This window comes from Podarcis filfolensis, assembly GCF_964270895.1.
Source record: "Podarcis filfolensis genome assembly, chromosome: 14".
Lineage (NCBI taxonomy): Eukaryota > Metazoa > Chordata > Lepidosauria > Squamata > Lacertidae > Podarcis > Podarcis filfolensis.
In genome coordinates this window covers 30,453,323-30,473,831 of record NC_139616.1, presented here as the reverse complement: position 1 = coordinate 30,473,831, position 20,509 = coordinate 30,453,323, and positions in this window count along the sequence as shown.

The following is a 20,509-nucleotide window of genomic DNA, read 5'->3' as shown; positions in this document are numbered from 1 at the left end:
GATCACTTGGGAGACCTCCAACTGATTTGCAGCAGATCAGAAAGGGTTCTCACTCCCAATTGTTTAACAGCAACAAGGCCTTCTAAATTAGGCAGCTGGAATGAGGAAAGATTGGAGGAAGGGAATTAAGTGGGGGATGGGATAGGGGGAAACAATTATCTGGTACTGGAAAAGAATCCAGAGCCTCAGTCCTTCATTTTAAGAGCATGCTGTGTCTGCTCCACTGCTATTTTGGTCCTGGTTTTAGTTAGTGGATTTTGGGATTATGGGGTTAAAAATAAATAAAGCAGAGCGCCGCAAGCATAATAACTGCCCATTCATGGTCTAATGGGTCAACCATTGCTCAGGAAGCTACTATTCATTCATTCATTCATTCATTCATTCATTCAATTTATATCCCACCCTTCATCTTGAAGTAAAAACAACAACAACAGCTAGAAAAACCATTCAAGAAACAGTTGAAAACATTATCTTAATCAGTGATTTCATGGTTACCAGGGACGGTTTCTTTTAGCCATCACATGCCTGGGTAAGCAGGAATGTTTTCAAATTCCTCCTGAAAGTTCATATTGATGGAGACAGACACACCTCACTAAGAAGGGCATTCCACACATGGGGAACCACCATGGAAAAGGCCCTAGTGGGTCAATACCAATGGAAAAGCCCCCAGTAGTGGCAAAACTACTTTCCATATTCAGAGTAAGGCAGTATTAGGGAACTGAATCTTAGTTTGAGAGCAAGCTTTTACCTGTTGCGATCGCACACAAATGCTTGTAGGTAAGACAATAATAACATTGTTTATTGTTTACACCAACCTGGTGCCCTCCAACTGTTTTGGAACAGAACAGCCATGCTCGAATTAGTCCCATCATCATTCGCCCATGCTGTCTTGGACTAATGGGAATTGTAGTCCAAAACATCTAGAGGGTACCAGATTGGCAAAGGGTATGTCTCTATGGCCACGCTAGCTGGGGCAGTTGGGAGTTGTGGTCTAAAACATCTGGAGGGTACCATGTTGGTGAAGTCTGGTCTAGGCACATCCTTAGGTCTCAGATGAGCTGAGTGAGGGCTCTTGGGGTGCCTTTTTTCATACCTCTTTATTAATGATTCAGGTAGAAGTTGGCATAATAAGAGTATATAGTCTGTACATTCCCAAAAGGAGGAGGAGGAAAAAATGGTTTCAATTTTGGCACTGGCGCTTCTTCCCATCCATCAAAAATATTCAAGGAATTTAAGGCAGACCTCAAGCCAGAGAGAACCAGGATGGGGAGGGGACAGAAAAGGAGAGAGAGAGAGAGAGAGAGAGAGAGAGAGAGAGAGAGGAGGAGCAGTTACAAACCCGCCAAGTTCAGCAGCTTGTCTGCTGGTTTGAATTGCTGTGTAATCCTCTGACATAGAATAAACTCGTGCCATATTAAAAAAAAAAAATGCCCAGGCCTCGGGAGAAGAGAGTAACTATAGCCACATGTCTGTGGGCTGTTTCCAAACCTTGTCAAGTTGAAATATGTGAAGTAAGTCCATTTAACCACTATCAAATGGTGCCATCTTAGATGAGTGTATAAAGAAGAGAACTGAACTGGAAAACGAAAACCAACTGCGCGTTCTAGGGCTCAAATAAGTTCAGGCACTTTGCCTTAATGTCTGCCTAATTACTACACAAGCTGGGGTGTGTGTGTGTGTGTAATGGAAATCCAGCTTTCTAATGGAGCCAAGATCATGTTTTGGTAATTTGACTTCCTCCCCCCACCTCCTGCATTTCCATTCTCATTCTTCAAATGCATTGATGATTTGACATTATTTGCCCAGCAAAACAATGGTGGCTAATATATTCCTCTGTAGTCCACCCATAGACCATCTGCTCCAAAGATCTGAAATTTCACTGAGGCTGCGGGGGGCTTGGTGGGATGGGACGGGCTCTGTCCTGGTCAGGCACACAGAGCTTGGCATTGTTCTGCTCCCTCTTTTCTGCTTGATGGGAAGTTCAAAGCTGCCCCCCTGAAAGCTTTGCCCCTTTCCTGTCATTATTACAGGAGGCCTGCCGTGTCTTTGTCAAAAATCTGTTTATCGACATTTTTTTAAAAAATTGTTCTTATGCATGACCTGAACTCTTCCTTGAAAGGCTCAAGGAACAACAGCAGCAGCAACAACAAAATCCTTATAACATGAGGGAAATGTTTGAATGGTCGGGTGGGTGGTGAGTGGAGGGCCAGATGCATTTCTCCCTCTGCTGTTAAATGGTCACCTCACCTCAAAAAGGATGTTGTAGAACTGGGGGAGAAATCCCCCCCTCTCATACCACTAGAAGTCATGAGCATCCAATGACGTTGAATGTTAGAAAAGAAAGGACTTCACCCATATTTTTTGAAGGTGACTCGGAAACTACAACTAATCCAGAATGCGGAAGCCAGACTGGTGACTGGGAGTGCCCACCGAGACCATATTACACCGGTCCTTAAAGACCTACATTGGCTCTCAGTACGTTTCTGAGCACAATTCAAAGTGTTGATGCTGACCTTTAAAGCCCTAAACGGCCTTGGACCAGTGTACCTGAAGGAGTGTCTCCACCCCCATCGTTCTGCCCGGACACTGAGGTCCAGCTCTGAGGGCCTTCTGGCGGTTCCCTCACTGTGAGAAGTGAGGTTACAGGGAACCAGGCAGAGGGTCTTCTCGGTAGTGGTGCCCGCCTTGTGGAATGCCCTCCCATCAGATGTCAAGGAAATAAGCAGCTATCTGACTTTTAGAAGACAGCCCTGTTTAAGGAATTTTTTAATGTTTGAAGTTTTATTCTGTTTTTAGTGTTCTGTTGGGAGCCGTCCAGAGTGGCTGGGGAAACCCAGCCAGATGGGCAGGGTATAATAATAATAATAATAATAATAATAATAATAATAATAATACTATGGAACTTACTCCGACAGGAGGCGGGGATGGCCCCAAACTTGGATAGCCTCAAATTCATGAAGGAAAATGAGGCTACCAATGGCTTCTAGCCTTGATGGCTATGCTTTCCCTCTATGGTCAGAGGCAGCAACGCTTTTCTGGAAGCCACAGGAGGAGAGAGTGCCCTTGTACTCAGGTCCTGCTTGGGGGTTTCTCATTGGGACATCTGGTTGGCCACTGTGAAACAGGAAGCTGAGCAAGATAGGCCATTGACCTGGTCCAGCTACTGGGAATCACACGTTGCTGGGAATCACATGTGGGGAGATTACGGTTTCACAGCCAGGTCCTGCTTATGGTCTTCTGATTGGTTAGCTTATGTGCAAACAGAATGGCTCAGCAAGATGGACATTTGGCAGCCTGATTCATCAACCAGGTTCTTCTTGCGTTCTTATCTTTCCCAAAGGTATCATGTGTCTGAACCTTGAGGTTGCACATAACAAAATGATACCTAGTTAATCAGTTGCTGGGAATCACAAATGGGAAGAGCACTGCTGCTGCTCTCATGTCCTGCTTGGAGGTATCTGGTTGGCCACTGTGAGAACAGGAAGCTGAACTAGATGGCCTTCAATCTGATCCTGTAGGGCCCTTCTTATGATGCTCCCAGCCCTACCTGGAGAGAGTATTTGGAACCCTTGCTTGCATATCATTGAACTGAATTGCATGTCATTGAACTGAAGTAAAGGGAGCTTCCAGAAATGGAATGGAATTAAAGGTGAGAAAATGGAGAAGGGGAAGTATGACATGAGTTGGGAAACAATAGGAAAACTTTCACACGATGCAGACTCAGGCAAATTCTATTTTCATGGACCTAACTCCTGCCATAACTGTGCACCCACTGGCTGCCCACCACGGTCCAAGGTGTATATGGAATGTAAAAAGTTGAAGACAACAAGCTCATCACCAAATGTAGCTTTATGTAAACCTAAAGGGCAGCCCATTCATCGCACTTGGGAGGAAGGAACACAAAGCCAGCATCTTACTGTGTACAGTTGTCATGCTGCATGAACTGAGCATGTCTGTTCAATTAACAAAGCAGCCTTGGAATTCCTTCTTTGATTAGATACAGAGACATGTGGCTGAGCAGAACGTGCCAATTTATCTTGACTTTTTAAAAAGAAACAGGCCTCTTCTATCAAAAGGGTGGGATGGAGGAGACGCAAACAGGGGCTTGAGTCCTCTTCCCGAAACACAGCTTTGTGCAAAAGGAGTTCTGCCTCTGTTCATTTTTCGCCTTGCAATCGCAGAACAAAAGGTTGAAACTGGATAGGGATAACCTAAAACTCTTAACTTACATTTCCCACAGAGTAGAAAAGCAACCAGTAGCGGTTGAAAAAAAATGTTTCCCCATCTCTCTTTAATTTTTCTAATTGACTGTGTTTTGCCTTGATAATGTAAACACTTAGCCAAACCTGACTGGTTGCATAGCATGCTATCCTATTCACTGTGTGATCCCAGACTGGCTGGATCATCTGACCAGCTTTCTTGTTCCTGAATTAAAAGAGCAATAACCAAGGAGGGCAGGGCAGATTAGGGATGCCTGAGTGTCTGGAGTGTCTGGATTACAAAGTGGATTTAGCTGATCCCTGCATCCATATGGATCAGAATGTGGCCTGCATTTCCATCAGCAGTATTGCCTAATTCTATGAGGTGGTCTGGGGCTGACTTTGACACAGACACAGAGGTGGGCTCAGTTGCCACTATATATAACCATTCACACATGCTCTCATTTCAGGAAATGTGGGTCACTGAGCACAAGGCATGTGCTCTGCCACTGAGGTGCAGCCCTTCATAGAAGCTGCCTTATAGACAGCAGCTCTCCAAGGTTTCAAATGGGGGACATTTCCAGTCCTACCTGGAGATGTCAAGGATTGAATCTGGGACCTCCTGCATGCAAAGCAGATGCTCTACCAATGAATTATGGCCCTTCCCCAAGCTCATTGCTGAACACTGAATCAATCAGTCAGTCAGCCTCGTAGTTGGGGACAAGGTTCCATAGAAGACAGCTGAGGTTACATCACCCACTTGCTCTTCTAGGGTGCAGCTGCTGGACAGTGTTGCTGGACATTATTCTATGTGCATAGCATGCAGAGAGCGGACAGAGGAAAGTTTTTCTCCCTCCCTCCTAACATGAAAACTTCTGGACTTGAAGATTCAGGACAGATAAAGAAATGCTTCACGCAGCACATAAATGATGGAACTTGCTCCCACTCAGTCACCCACTTGAAAGGTTTAGAAAGAGGACGAGACAAATTCATGGAGGAGAAGGCTATTAATGGCTGCTAGCGAGGATGACTATACTCTGTTTCCATGGTTGGAGGCAGCAATGCTTCTGAATTCCAGTTGCTGGAAACCACAGGTGAGGCTGCTGTTGTGCTCAGGCCTTGCATGTGAGCTCTTCATTAGGGCATCTGGTTGGCCACTATGTAAACAGGATACTGAACTAGTGGGTCATTGTTCTGATCCAGCAAGACTCTTCTGATGTTCTTGGACTCTCTCCTGAATTAACTCTCAGAGGAGGATAGGGAGGAAAGGAGACAAGCGGTGTCAGCAACTTGAACTTTGGATGGATGGTTCAGATTTGAAACCCTCTTCCAGGAGTCCAGGAGTCCCACTCCTGCAACAGAGCCACTCCCTAAGACTTCCAAAGCCACCTGGCACACACACACCGCCATGGGAGAGATAGAGAGAGAACAGCCGGTGTGCTCTGTGAAGGAACTACGCTTGAAAGTCAAGAAGGAGGAAATCATTTGTCTCATTCTTTTTCTGCCGTGAATGGAAAAAATTCTGGGACCACAAAACCTCAACGCTGCTGCCTTTTCTGTGCTTCCCGACATACTGGGGACAGATGCTGAGGAGGAAGAAAGGCCCAGGAACAAAGCAGAAGGATTTGCAATGATGTTCTGGTTAAGAGGGTGGAAATAAAAAAAAAATAGGATGGGGGGGGGGGGAGGCCTCCAGAACAGGCGGCCTTTAATTAAGGACCTTGGAATCCATTCCCAGCTGGTTAACATTGCTGCCCCCATATTGCAATGGTTTAGGAGTAATGCTTTGCTGAAGTAATTCTTCTTCCCTTTCATCATGTGCTCCCCCTTTCTTTATTTCTCTCTCTCTCACACACACACACACACCAATCTTTCTGCCCTGGGGTATCAAGGAGGCCTGCATCCAAGTTCCTCACGATATCTGGTTTATCTCCAGGTTGCAATAACACTTACAAATGGTGCTCTTCTGGGAATTCAGGTCAAGAGCTCTGCCACCCTTGCCGGGATAGTCGGAGGAGGCTTCTTGAGCCAGACACTGCCCCTCATGTCTTAACATATCAGGGTTTAGTGAACAACAGTAAAATGGCATTGGAAATAATACCAGCAGTAATGCAAAGGACTGCATGATGAATTTACACAGACGCAAAGAGCTGCTGGCTTAATAAAGGCCTGGAAATCCATAGTGAGGATGTCTCTGCTGAATCTCTCTTGAAAGAATGTTCCACAGCATGGGACCGGTGGCACTCAGTGCCTAAATCCTAGTGGAGGCCAATAAGGCCTCTGTAACATGAGGGACAGTGTGGTGTAGTGGTTAGAGAGTCAGACGGGGACCTGGGAGACCAGGGTTCAAATCCCTACTCAGTCAGTCATTGCCTCTCAGCTTAACCCACCTCACAGAGGGGCTGTGGTGATTAAATGAGCAGGGACAGTACCGTGTATGCCACCTTGAACCCCTTGGAGAAAAAGGTGGGATATAGATATAGATAAAACATGAGGGACAGCTAGCAGTTTTCTTCCGGTATATATATATTTTCTTATAGCTTACTCTAGTCCCAGGAGGTTTTCAAAGTGGCTTGCAAAATATTTGCATAATACTGTTCAAAAAATAACGCTATTCAAAAAACATTTTGTACAAATAATCACAACTAATCACATGACACCCAGTTTGCTTTGTTTCCCATTGACCCTTCTCTCACACTTTTGTAATTTGGTGAGCATATTGGGTGGGATGGTTGAACAAACCATGGCTAAAGAAAGGTGATGGCTTTGTGTTACATAGTTAAAAGAAGCCAAGGTTCATCAGTCAATAACAAACCATGATTTCAGACTGTGGGCCATAGCTGTCAAGTGTCCCTTATTTGAAGGGACAGTCCCTTATTCCAGCGCCATGTCGTGCTGCTGTCCCTTATTGATGGATGTCCCTTAAATGTCCCTTAAATGATGTCCCTTAAATTTCAAAGGAAGCAGCTCCTCTCCCTCCCTCCCTGCCGGCCAGGGAGGAGGGAGGCTCCAACTGTGTTGCTTGGCTGTGTTGCTCACCCAATAAGAAGTCTAAGAACGACTGGGGGTGGAGCTTGCATGCCTTGTGTGTGTGGCTAGTTAATGCAAGCTGAGGGGGGTTTTGAATGCTGGACGCCATTTTGTTGCACGTGCTGCTGCAAACTTTGCAGTGCAAAGCCAGGCCGGGGAGCCATCTTAAATTGAGGTTGCATAGGTCTTGTGGTGCATGTGATTCAGATTCTATTCAGTTGAACCTCTGGTTACAAAGTTGGTTGGACAGTGTTCTCGAAGCTACCAGCATGAATTTGACCAGACTGCAGGAGGACAGGAAGACTGGAGTGCCTGGAACAGGTGAGGCTTCAGGTCCCTTATTTTGGCTGCTAGTCCCTTATTTTCAAGACTGCTGGTCCCTTATTTTCAAATCTGTAAGTTGACAGCTATGCTGTGGGCTCTTGATAGTAAAGAAACCCAAGTTAAGCTGCTGGGCCAGTTTCACACATAATGCTAAGCCATGATTTAATGAATCATAGTTTAATGAGCCACAGTTAGTGTTATATGTGAACCAGGGCATTGAATTCAATGAATTCAGCAGAGGAATAAAAGCCCCCAAGACAGCGAACATGTAGAAGAATCATAACAGTCCTTGCAAGTGTTATATGTATTCTTCTCTAAAAAGTGGTCTCCACTGTTAAAAGTGATGGGGTGATTTGCCATTGTTGAGGAATTGCCCCCTCCAAACTTGACTCTGTCTCCGTTCCCCCACCCCTTCCACTCTTACCCTTGAAGTACAAAGCCCAAATACTGCTTCTGGCCAAATATGCAACCCAGACCCAGATTGGAGAACAACTAGTGGATTTTACTAGATTAAAACCAACACGTTTTCTTAATTGCTACCAGACACTCAAAGGGCAACTTATTTGCTCTGCACTAGAAGCAAGGGAAGCTTCCTTTCTTCTTCATACAGAGGGAGCTGGTGTGATTTGTTTATAGCTGATCAGCCATCTTGTAAGGATTTGCTACATTTGCTGTTGGGGGCAGGGAGCAGTATCAGTGATACTACCCATAGGTCTGTAGCCAGGATTTTTTTTGGGGGGTAGGCTTCATGTTAGGGAGATAAAACTTCAGTTAGATGAGTATTTTTATTGATACATTTGATATGGGGGGGCAGCTGCCCCCTGTCCCCCCTTGGCTACACCCGTGATACCAGTGGCGTAGCGTGGGGGGTGCAGGGGGGGCGGACCGCACCGGGCGCAACATCTGGGGTTAGGGCAAATCAATGGGTTAGGGGGCGCAAATCCACGGGTTAGGGGGCGCAAATCCACGGGTTAGGGGGCGTAAATTACTTGCCTTGCCCCGGGTGCTGACAACCCACGCTACGCCACTGCGTGATACTACTCACTCCTTAACACCTTGAAACATGGCTAGGTCTCCTCTTACCACCCTGCAAGAAGGGAAACTGAAAAGGGCTGAGAAATCAGACCAAGGCAAACCTGGGAGACAGCATTTCGTTAGCAAGGAGTGAAACTGCTAAATTCTTTGTTTTGTTCCAGTTTCTATACAAGCTGTGACCAAGAATTGCTCTGGTTCAGCAAGGGTTCGGCAAGCAATGCAACACAGCCTGGAATTTTTTTGGTTTGGGTTCCCACCAGAGAGGAGCAATTAGAGTAGCAATTTGTTACAACAAAGCATCAAGCATAACCTCAAATGAATATGGTGAAGTATGCATGAAATAAAATTTTAAAATAATGGAAAAGCTGAAGAATGTGGAGACTTGGAAGCAGCAAGCTTGTTTTTGATTTGTGCTGTTTCATTAACATTTGATTGTACTCTCCACCCTTGAAGCAGCAAGTTCCCTGTGTGCTCGCTGATGCTTCACATTTCCTGTGGCAGGGATGAGGAATGTCAGCGGCCCTCTAGCGCGGGACTTATGGCCGCATCTGCAAAATCCCATACCCTCCAGCATTTATCCGATGAAAATAGGGACATCCCATTCCATAATGATAACTTTACTATTTATACCCCACACATCTTCCTGGGCAGCTTCCAACATATATAAAAACATAATAATAAAACATCAAACATTTTTTTAAAAAACTTCCCTATACAGAATTGCCTTCAGATGGCTCAGGGGTTAGATAACTCCATACCTTCCAGCATTTCTTCAATGAAAATAAGAACATCCAGATGAAAAGTGGGACATTCTGGGATCAAATCAAAAATTGGGACGGCTTCTCTAAATCAGGGACATCCCTAAAAAATAGGGACACTTGGAGGGTCTGCTATCCATTTAAGGCATTATCATACAGTCATGGCTTCCCTAAAAGAACCCTGGGGTCTGTAGTTTTTTAAGGGTGCTGAGAGTACTCTATTCCCTTCTCTGAACTGCAATTCCCAGAGTAGTTTAACAATCAAGCCCAGAGAATGCTGCAAGTTGCAGTTCTCTGAGAGGAACAGGAGTCTCCTTACGGGGGCCGGCCCATCCGTGAGGCAAACTGAGGCAGATGTCTGAGGGGGCAGAATCCAAGGGGCGTCTCTGCAGGCACATCCCTCCTGCTGCCGCCAAAGAGGTGAGGAGAAGCAAGATCATGTAACAGCCCTGCGAGATCATGCAGAGATCATGCACAGCCCTGCAAGATCATGATATTATGGGGGGGGGGGTCTCACAAGATCTCACCAGAAGCCAGAAACCAGAGCCATGTGACCCTGGTAAGTGAGGATTCAGCAGTGGTAATGAGGGAGGCGGCAAGGGAGGCAGGTGGCACAAGGTGCTTGTGCAGGGCAGCACCTTCCCGTTTTGCCTCAGTTGGCAAAACAGGACAGGCCACCCCTCCTCTTAACCGCTATCTCAGCACCCATAACAAAGCACAGTTCCCAGAATTCTTTGGGGGGAAACCACGGCTGCTTAAAGTGATATGATACTGGTTTAAATGTATAATGCAGACAGAACCCAAATTCCTGACCAGTGGCTATCCTGGCCAGGGCCAATGGGAAAAGGGTCTAACTGCATATGAAGGTCCACCCCCTCCCTGCCTTAGAAAGATTGATGAAGGAAACCTATCCCACCCACCCCCAAAGGATGCTAGAGGCCTCCCAGACATTAGTCAGACGTGTATTTGTATCACCACATCTGAGTGTCATTGCTTTTTAGTCAAATCTTCATTTCAAATTAGTAGCGTGAATTTACTTTATGGCTCTGTGCCAGTTCAGACTCAAGTTGCATTCTATTTAAAGTAGGAGGAGGCTTGGGGTTTGGCTTTTCCCTCACATATTAGATATGACTCCCTATTTGTTACACCAAAGGTCACCAACCTTTTCAAAGCCAATGGTTGTTTTTGGAATTTGGTGTAAGTGCTGTTGGTGTCAGATACAAAATGGTTGCCATGGGGAGGGGAAGGCATGGCATGGCACAAAATGGCTGGCACACCTAATTACCAATGATAGTTAAATAGAACCTCCCCTGGTCCCATAAAGTACCTATTGCTCAGGGAAGGGCTATAGTCTTCGTCTCCTGCATCTGCCTGGACATTATTGGAGATGCTGGATTAGTCAGATCTTGATCTGATCCAGTAAAAAAAGTTCTTCTCATTCCAACAACTGTGTAACTCTACAGCATGATGCCATAAATCCTCTTACTGCATTTTTCACGTGTATGTTTGTGTCCCCCATTCGTTTTCCTTCTGGAGCGTGCTGCATATAGAATCATGAAATTGCAGACTTGGAAGGGAACCCTATGGTCATCTAGTCTAATCCCTTGTGATGCAGGAATCACAGCTAAAGTATCCATGGCAGGAGGTCATCCAACTTCTGTTTAAAAACCTCCAAGGAAGGAAAGTCCAACCCTTGTTGAGAAGGTCCATTCCACTGCTGAACAGCTACTACTGTCAGAAACTTCTTTCTAACGTTTACTCAGGATCTTCCTTTCTTGTAATTTCAATCTATTGGTTCGAGTCCTACCCTCTGGAGCAAGAGAAAACAAGCTTGCTCCATCCTGCGTGTGACAACCCTTCAGATATTTGAATATGGCTCTCATATCGCCTCTCAGTCTTCTCTTCTCCAAGCTAAACATACTCAACTCCCTCAACTGTCCCACATAAGGCTTGGTTTCCAGACCCTTGCTCATCCTTATGCTTGCTCCTTTCTCAGAAGAGGAAAAGAGAATTCATCACACAGACACACCCTGCCTTCATAGATTTTCATCTATTCGCCCATTGCAATGGCAGGGAACAGTAAATGGATGGTGAGGGTGTTGCTCTCAAGGAACTCAGAAAATGTGCTGAGCCACCAGAAGAAAACATCAGACATCAGCAAAAATGGGCCACCACTTCCTGGCAGGCAAAGCAGAGAAAAGCAAATCCGCTGCTACTGTATGACCCACGCATCTCCTACCTGGCCAAGCCAAAATGTTAGCTCAATCCATCATGCAGGCCTAACATGACAGCCTGCGGAGCTGTTCCATGCTTTAAGGAGAGCAGAAAAGGAACGTGGGTTGGAGTGAGGACATAAGAACATAAGGAGAGCCCAAGGGAAACCTTCAAGCAGGACTGGAGCATAAGACCAACCCTCTCCCGCCTATGGCTGCTTAAAGGAGATTCTGATTCCTCCTGGGGAAAGCGCCACACTCCCCTCAGAGGTCCCCAGAAGGTGGGCTGTTAATCACTTTTAGTGCCCCATTTCTGATGGACATTATGAAGGCTATAAAAAGTTTATTACGTAAAGGCCACCTGAAAATGATCTGGCTCCTGAGGAGGGTTGTAAGAAAACACACACACAAACACACTTCCTTCACTATTGGAGCTTGTAAAAAGAGCCGCTGTTTCTGCACAGGGCTCTGAGGTGGTTTCCTTGAGGGTTGGGGTTGTTTTTTTTTTCCTTTTTAAGGAAGTTGTGGGTGGATTCATAGGCATCCATGGGAGTCGCAAGCAAGGGAGCTGGTTGCCCTCTCCTTTCCACCATATGAACCATAGTCCCCCCGATTCCCAACTTTCATGTTTTACAAATAGTAAATTTAACATGCAGCACCTGAAATATGAGTATTTGTTTCTCATTTCTTTAGTGAGAAATTTCCCTGTTCCCACCTTTCGGTTTTGTTTGTTTGTTTGTTTGTTTGTTTGTTTGTAGTATTTACTCACCACCATCCCCCAAAAATCTGTGTATGGCCATGAATGGATTGCAACATGCACCTGCAATTTTGTATGTTAACAAAATGGAGATCTACCTCACCCTTTCAACTGATAGGTCTTTTCTGAACTCATTTATAGTTCTGGTGACAGAAAGTTCCACAGTCATAGAATCATAGGACTGTAGAATTGAAAGGGACCCAGAGGGTTATCTAGTACAACCCCCTACAATGCAGGAATCACAGTTAAGTCAACCACACTCTGTGAGGGTTGAGGCAATTAAATTGTACTTTCTTTGAGGAAAGGACACATCCTTTTCTTTATAGCATCCTGAAAAGTACTACATGCATTGCTAACGCTGTAAAACTTTCAGACAACATGCTTATGGAATCCAGTCACGCAACAACAATAATAGAAATTGCAATTTATTCTGCCTGCCTTAACAAATGCACTATAAGCAGTAAACATGCTACATAGGGACCTAGGAAGCTGCCTTCTGCTAAGTTAGAGAATTGATCCACCTAACTCACTGTTGTCTACACTGACTGGCAGCAGCTATGAAAGGCTGCAGATAGTGGGCATTGTGAGCTCGACCTGGAGATGTCAGAGACTTGATCTGGAGTCTTCTGCAAGAAGGCAGGCAAGACTGAAAGATGGAAGATACACAAGAAAGCACAGTATCAAGGGAGACAAGAGCATTCTGGCAAGTAACTTCTGTACTCCTATGAAATACAAGTCAGGAAAATAAAGCAGGAAGGAAGTTCCACATTTATGAGTAAACATGGACAGGGTCATCTTCCAGCAATTTGACATGGCTTAAAAGGCTTCATTAAATCATTCAAATTTACAAGCAAGAAGCAGCCTGAATGATGGCCAGATAAAAGAGTCTGCTCGCTCGCTTGTTCCACTTGTGCTTAAACAGCATTGCACGAAGCAGAGAGAAGTTTTCAAAGAGGCTCTTTCTAAGAACTAGAGCTCAAAAATCTGACTTTTTTGTGCTCCATGCTGTCCAGGAGCAGCTTGTGGGTCAAACAAGGCTACGTAACAGTAAGCCAAGGGACGCGGGTGGCATTGTGGGTTAAACCACAGAGCCTAGGACTTGCAGATCGGAAGGTCGGCGGTTCGAATCCCCGTGACGGGGTGAGCTCCCGTTGCTCGGTCCCTGCTCCTGCCAACCTAGCAGTTTGAAAGCACGTCAAAGTGCAAGTAGATAAATAGGTACCACTCCGGCGGGAAGGTAAACGGCGTTTCCGTGCGCTGCTCTGGTTTGCCAGAAGCGGCTTAGTCATGCTGGCCACATGACCCGGAAGCTGTATGCCGGCTCCCTTGGCCAATAAAGCAAGATGAGCACTGCAACCCCAGAGTCGGTCACGACTGGACCTAATGGTCAGGGGTCCCTTTACCTTTAACAGAAAGCCAGCGTTGTGCAGTGGCCAGAGTGCTGGGCTAGGATCTGAGTGACCTGCGTTCAAATCCTCACTGAGGTATGAAGCTTATGGGGGTGACCTTAGGCAAATTGCAGTCTCACCTTGACCTACCTCGCAGGGCTACTGTGAGGATAAAATGAGGATGGGATGAACCAGATGCCAGATCTCACCATGGCACAGACCATAACTTGCTGACTCTGCTGGAAACCTGGGTGCAGGGCAGCCTGCCCCACCCCAGCTAGGCTGAAGGCATTCAGTTGCTGCCCCTCAAGAGCCCTTGGGGAAGGGCCATAGCTGAGTGGCAAAGAATCTGCCTGCATGCAGAAGGCCCCAAGGTCAGTCTCTGGCATCTCCAGGAAGGGCTGGGAAAAGAATCCCTGCCTGAAACCCTGGAGAGCCAATAAACAACTTTATAATTTTCTCCCTTATAAGCATCTCTCTCTGTGTGATTGCAGCAAGTGTACCCTATCTAGTCAAGATTTGCTAGTTAAACACTGCTTGCTTGGTATACAAAAGGGTCTCAACAGGTAATTGACCCAGTTATCCCAACAGTGAGCACCTTGTATTCGGCCCAGGAATGACTCAGCAGCCAATGCAGCTGTTTTGAAACAGGGGTTATATGAGTTCTAAAGGCAACCCCAGCCAATCTGACCTCTGCATTTTGGACAAGGTGAGAGCCGGCACAGTACAGTGGTACCTCGGGTTAAGAACTTAATTTGTTCTGGAGGTCCGTTCTTAACCTGAAGCTTTTCTTATGCAGAAGCACCACTTTAGCTAATGGGGCCTCCTGCTGCCACTGCACCGCCACCACGTGATTTCTGTTCTCATCCTGAAGCAAAGTTCTTAACCCGAGGTACTATTTCTGGGTTAGTGGAGTCTGTAACCTGAAGCGTCTGTAACCTGAAGCATCTGTAACCCAAGGTACCACTGTATAGTGGTTAGAGTGTTGGACTGGGACTGGGGAGACCCAGATTCAAATCCTCACTCTGCCATGAAGCTCACTGGGTGACCTTGGGCCAACCATACTCTCTCAGCCACTAACCTCCTCCGAAGGGTTGTTGTGAGGATAAAACGAGGAAGAGGAGAAGTGTGTGTGCCACCTCCTCCGAAGAAAAGTGGGGTATAAATCTAATAATAATATTCCTGAGCCGTCTTCAATGGCAGCCCTTTGTAGTGTTGCAATAAAGATCACTTTTATTATCTGTGGATCCTGCCCAATACCCAGCAGAGAGATCTCTGCAATATACTCGCTTTCTCTCCACTTGCACACAAACATCATAAAGATTGGAATTTCACCAGCTGCTGAGAACAATACTTTGTCCTTTCATTTCAGACCTTCTCTCTGTTAACAACTGTATCTGCGTCAGGGGCAAATATAGCAATTGGAGCTCAGTTGTATGTATCCTTGATATAGGAACACACACGTGTGTGTGTGTGTTTGCGCGCAGGTACAGCTGCAGCAAGAGGGGGAGAGAATCAATAACCTGATTTACTGAACGGTGTTTTAATCTTCCTGCCGACTGTCCTGCCCCCCCCCCCCCCCGAGACTGACACAGTGACATTTGGCACAAAGGCGAGCCACCTAATGCGAACATGACTTAGTAATGCCAAACAAGGGAGAGGGGCGGGAGGGGGGAAATCGATGGCCAGCGATAAGCACCGGTAATAAAATATTGATGAGCTGGCTGTTTGGAAATGGCAACGGGAGGCTGAGGCAGGAAGGTGCCTTTTTTTGTCATTTATTTATTTAGCGCAAATGAAAAAGATGGCATACGCTTCAACGCGGAGCACACGAGGACGTAGTACGAAGGAGGGATGAGTGAGCAGGGATTTGATTCACTTCACACCTGAAGGTGAGACCAGCTGATTTTCACTCACCGAAACAATAAATGAACGAAAATGCAGCCACCTTCTGAAATTTGCCCATCTACGAATTCTGCACACGGCAGTTCTCTGGCTGAGTAATGTGTACAGAAATGCATATACTATGGTAAAGTGTGCATGTCAGTGTGTATATTGGGTAAAAAAAAAAAGGCATTAGAGGAAATTGCTTGGCAGAAATGTGCATATGAAAAAATTGCAGAGAAATATGTGTATATATGGAGAAATTCACACAAAAAATGTTGATGAATTTTCATGAAGACCTTTTTTTAAAAATTATTAAAAAATTGCAGGCTGATGTGGAAACATGGAGAACTGAAGACTGGAAAAATGAGGAACAGAGAATCCAAAATTGGCTGATTCATGCATATAGAAGAGGCCTGCTGGATCAGGCCACAGAAAGCCCATCTAGTCACAGAATCACAGAATGGTAGAGTTGCAAGGGACCCTGAGGGTCATCTAGTCCAACCCTCTGCAATGCAGGAATCTCAACTAATACATCTATGACAGATGGGCATCCAACCTCTGCCTAAAAACCACTGATGAAGGAGAGTCCAGCATCCTGTTCTCACAGTGGCCAACCAGATGCTCCAATGGGAAGGACCTGAGTGCAGCACAATTATTCCCACCTGCAATTCCCAGCAACTGGTAAAGTAGGGAGCTATATACAACCTCAAGATTTAGAAACAGTGTACCTTTCAGGAAGATGAGAGCACAAGAAGAGACTGGCTGTTGATCCAGACCCAAGACCCCTTCTAGTTCAGCATTCTATTCTCACACTAGGTAACCAATCAGACAAGCACAACCCGAGTGAAACTGAGAGCAACTGAAATTGATAGATTTGCCCATTCCTAGAGCTGTGCAAGAACACTATACATTTCATATGGGGAGGGGGGAAGAGGGTCTCCACAAAAGCAATTCCAGGCAGAAAGTGCTTCTCATATATGTGCCTGCCTCTCTCTCTCTCTCTCTCTCTCTCTCTCTCTCTCTCTCTCTCTCTCTCTCTTTCTCTCTTTCTCTCTTTCTCTCTTTCTCTCTCTCTCATTTTCTCTCTCCTCTCCACATGCTGGCGTTTTTCAAGGAAATAAAACCAAATAGCCATTTGGTTAGCGGATGTTCACTTATTTGAAACATCCCTCCCCGGCGTACTGTGCCTTTTTAAAGCATCCTGGCAGGATCCCTTTCTGCTTTGAAGATGCAAATTGTGAAATATCATTGTCATATCTGCTTCTCAACCCCTCCCCAAATGTGCTTCCTGTTTGAGATGGGATGGTTGTATTTATTTGTTTAGGAAGGGGAGGGGGACTGTGTTTAAAATTCTCCCGAGTTCCTTTTATTGTGAATTCATTTGTCCTCTTGCTTCTCTTCCCTTTCATTCTGGGTTCATTGATATATCCTTGACACAAGACAAGACATCTGTTTTCTCTGATGATGGCCCTTTGAATCGCTCCTTCAGTCTCCCTTTCCTCATGTGCTTTTTTTCCTGCTACTAAGCAGTAACAAGGCCCTTTCAGATCTTTGCATCTTCCCGGCGAGTTTTACATATGGAAATGGCACCATATGCTCAAGGGGGAAATGTACCAACATCACTGTGTATTTCTAAATGCAGAGCTTCTCTTAATCTCCTGAAGCTACATGTTAACCTCATTGCTGTTGGTGCTGTTATTGCTTCTTGAGTTGGGTGTTGAAAAAATCCACAATGGGTTGCATCCAACTAAGTTCTATGAGTCACTCCATGGAAATGAATGAACCCAAGTTAATTGTGGCCATTCATGTCAATGCAGTTATTCATGCAACTCATAGTTAAACTTTGGAACTGGCTCTCACAGGAGGCAGTGGCGGCCACCAATTTAAATGGCTTTAAAAGAGGGTTGGACACATTAATGGAGAAGGCTATCAATGGATACTAGCCACAATGGCTCTGCTGTGCCTCCATGGTCGGAGGCACATGGTGCTAAACACTACTTGCTATAAACCACAAGAGGGGATAATAATATAATAATAATAATTTATTATTTATACCCCTTCCATCTGGCTGGGTTTCTCCAGCTACTCTGGGCAGCTTCCAACAAAATATTAAAATACAGTGGTCTGTTAAACATTAAAAGCTTCCCTAAACAGGGCTGCCTTCAGATGTCTTCTAAAAGTCTGGTAGTTGTTTTTCTCTTTGACATCTGGTGGGAGGGTGTTCCACAGGGCAGGTGCCACTACCGAGAAGGCCCTCTACCTGGTTCCCTGTAACTTGGCTTCTCACAGCGAGGGAACCGCCAGAAGGCCCTCGGTGCTGGACCTCAGTGTCCGGGCAGAACGATGGAGGTGGAGACGCTCCTTCAGGTATACTGGACCGAGGCCGTTTAGGGCTTTAAAGGTCAGCACCAACACTTTGAACTGTGCTTGGAAACGTACTGTTGTGCTCGGGTCCAGTTTGTAGGTTTCCCACAGGCATCCGGTTGGCCACAGGATACTGGACAAGATGGGCCATTGACTTGGTTCAGCAGGCTCACCTTATGTTCTCGTGGGTCTACTCTAAGTATGACTAATGGTGGCTACAGCACATTTCTCCCAGTTGGGTGGATGCTTCCCTGATTTTGTGTCTTGTGCAAACTGTTGCATTTGCTTTGGGTTGTGCTTTGTGTGAAATCCACTGATCAGCCCCTACCTCAGAAGAGTGTCCCCCACTTCTCAAAGATGTTTCTCAGGTGCAACTTTCCCCAACCTGGTGCCCTTTGGGTGTGCTGGACTGCAACTCCCTTCAGCACCAGCCAGCATGGTGGTAGGATGTCAGTACCGATGGCACCAGTTTAAGGGAGGCTGTATCGTGTCTTTCAGTGAAACCCCTCTGACACTGCACTCCAAATTTGCTTTGAATTTAACTTTTGGTAAAATGTTGCAGGCGGTACTGGCAGCTGTGAACTAGGGCAATGGGTTTCACATTCTTAGCAAATGCCATTTTGGCAATGTATGGACCACCTTTTGCCCAGAACCACTCAGTGCCCATTATCCCTCAGCCCCTTCCCACCTGTGACAACAACCTTGCTTCGACCCAGAGCAAATCTCTTGGACTGCAAGAAGCATCAGCAAAGCTGGGGGAAGTGTTCTGCACTCTTCTCCTTTGCTAACAAGATTTATGAGCACAATGAAACAAAGGAAAGTGCACCATGTATCAAAGTCACACGGACCTGCAGTCAAGCCCCATAAATAATGCTGGGAGTTCGTTACTACTATGTTTAACAAGTCACAAATTTTCTTGCCTTACACAGAGGCTGTCTTGCTCATGCAACTATCCAAAGACTGATGAAGGGTTACTACAGCTCTGTCATGTTGTAGTAACCTTCTCTTCTAGCCCTTGTAGACAGGCTCTGACCCACAGGACTTCAGAGGAGCTCAGATTTAAGCAAAAAGCGTAGGCTGATAGATTAAGAGACTGAAGTATTAGATGTCTGATCAGGGGAGCCAGCATATGATCAGGTGGCCGCCAATCTGATACCCAACCAAATTCAGTGTGCTGATACTAACATATATGTCCCTATACATTCCAGGACTAGGTGACTCGAAAGATTGCCTCATTTGTTAGACACCAATTAGATTACCGCTGACTGCGAGAGTTTCTCTTGCAAGATTCAAGAATCTCAAAAGTCCACTCTGCAATTACTTGGAGCAGGGCCTTTAGTGTGGCTTCCCCTGTTCTGTAGAATAGCATTCCTATGAAGATGTGACAGGTACCCACTCTCTGCAGTATCTGGAAGAGAGTTTTTGTTCCGACTGGCTTTCCCAGCTGGATAAATGGAAAAGTGTTTATTTTCTATTGTTTTTATTTTGTTTTGTGTGCTATTTCTTCTAGCTGTTTTTATTGTGTACAATGTCTTGAGAAATGTGTGTGGAAGGTAAATAATGATGATGATGATGATGATGATGATGATGATGATAATAATAATAATGGTAGTAGTAGCAGATGGAGCTGAGACTGACTTTTTGCTTACTCTATTAAGCTTCTGTGCTTCTGGTATGCTAGCATTTTTCCCACTTGCAGGTCCCAGAAACTGGAATTCAGGGGCATATTGCCTCCAACAGTTAGAGGTAGAACACAGCCATTGGTACTAGTAGCCTTTGATAGCCTTCTCCTCTCTTTGAATTTGCCTAATCCTCTTTTAAAGCCATCCAAACTGGTGGCCCTCACTGTTTCCTGTAGGAGTGAGTTCCATAGTTTAACTATGCACTGTGTGAAGAATGACTTACTCTTGTCTGTCTTGCATCTTCCAACATTCAGCTTCATTGGATGTCCCAGAATTCTACTGTTATTATGAGAGGGAGAAAAACTTTTCTCTATCCATTTTTCCGCACTATGCATAATTTTATATGCCTCTATCATGTCCTCCCCTTACTCATCTTTTTTGCTGAACTTAAAAGCCACAAATGTTGTAACCTTTCCTCACAAGGAACTTGCTCCAGACATGATTACCAGGCACCGCCAAGCCTCAAGGTGAAGTCATGGCTGTAAGATCTTACATTTGAATGAGTCTTTTTTTTTTTTTAATTTGATTACAGGGAACATTAACATGCTGACAGTATAAAAGAAACTTTTAAACTCTGCCCCTCCTTTTATATAAGCCACATCTATAAAAAGTACATTAAAAATTGGCTCAATCACTGTAATATCACTTATACCACCTCCCATTTAAGTAAGACTGTTTCAAGTCCTTGGTTAAGAAAGACCAGGCCTATATTTATAAACGCCCACTGCAATAATCCTCCTGGAAGAGATTGCCCAAGCCTGTGCAGTCATTAAAAAGAAAAATCCACCTCAGATGGGGGAAATGACATCAGTGATGGGGTTTCCTGGCTCTTGTATCTTCTCCATGGAACAGCAGGAAAACCCAGCACTGAT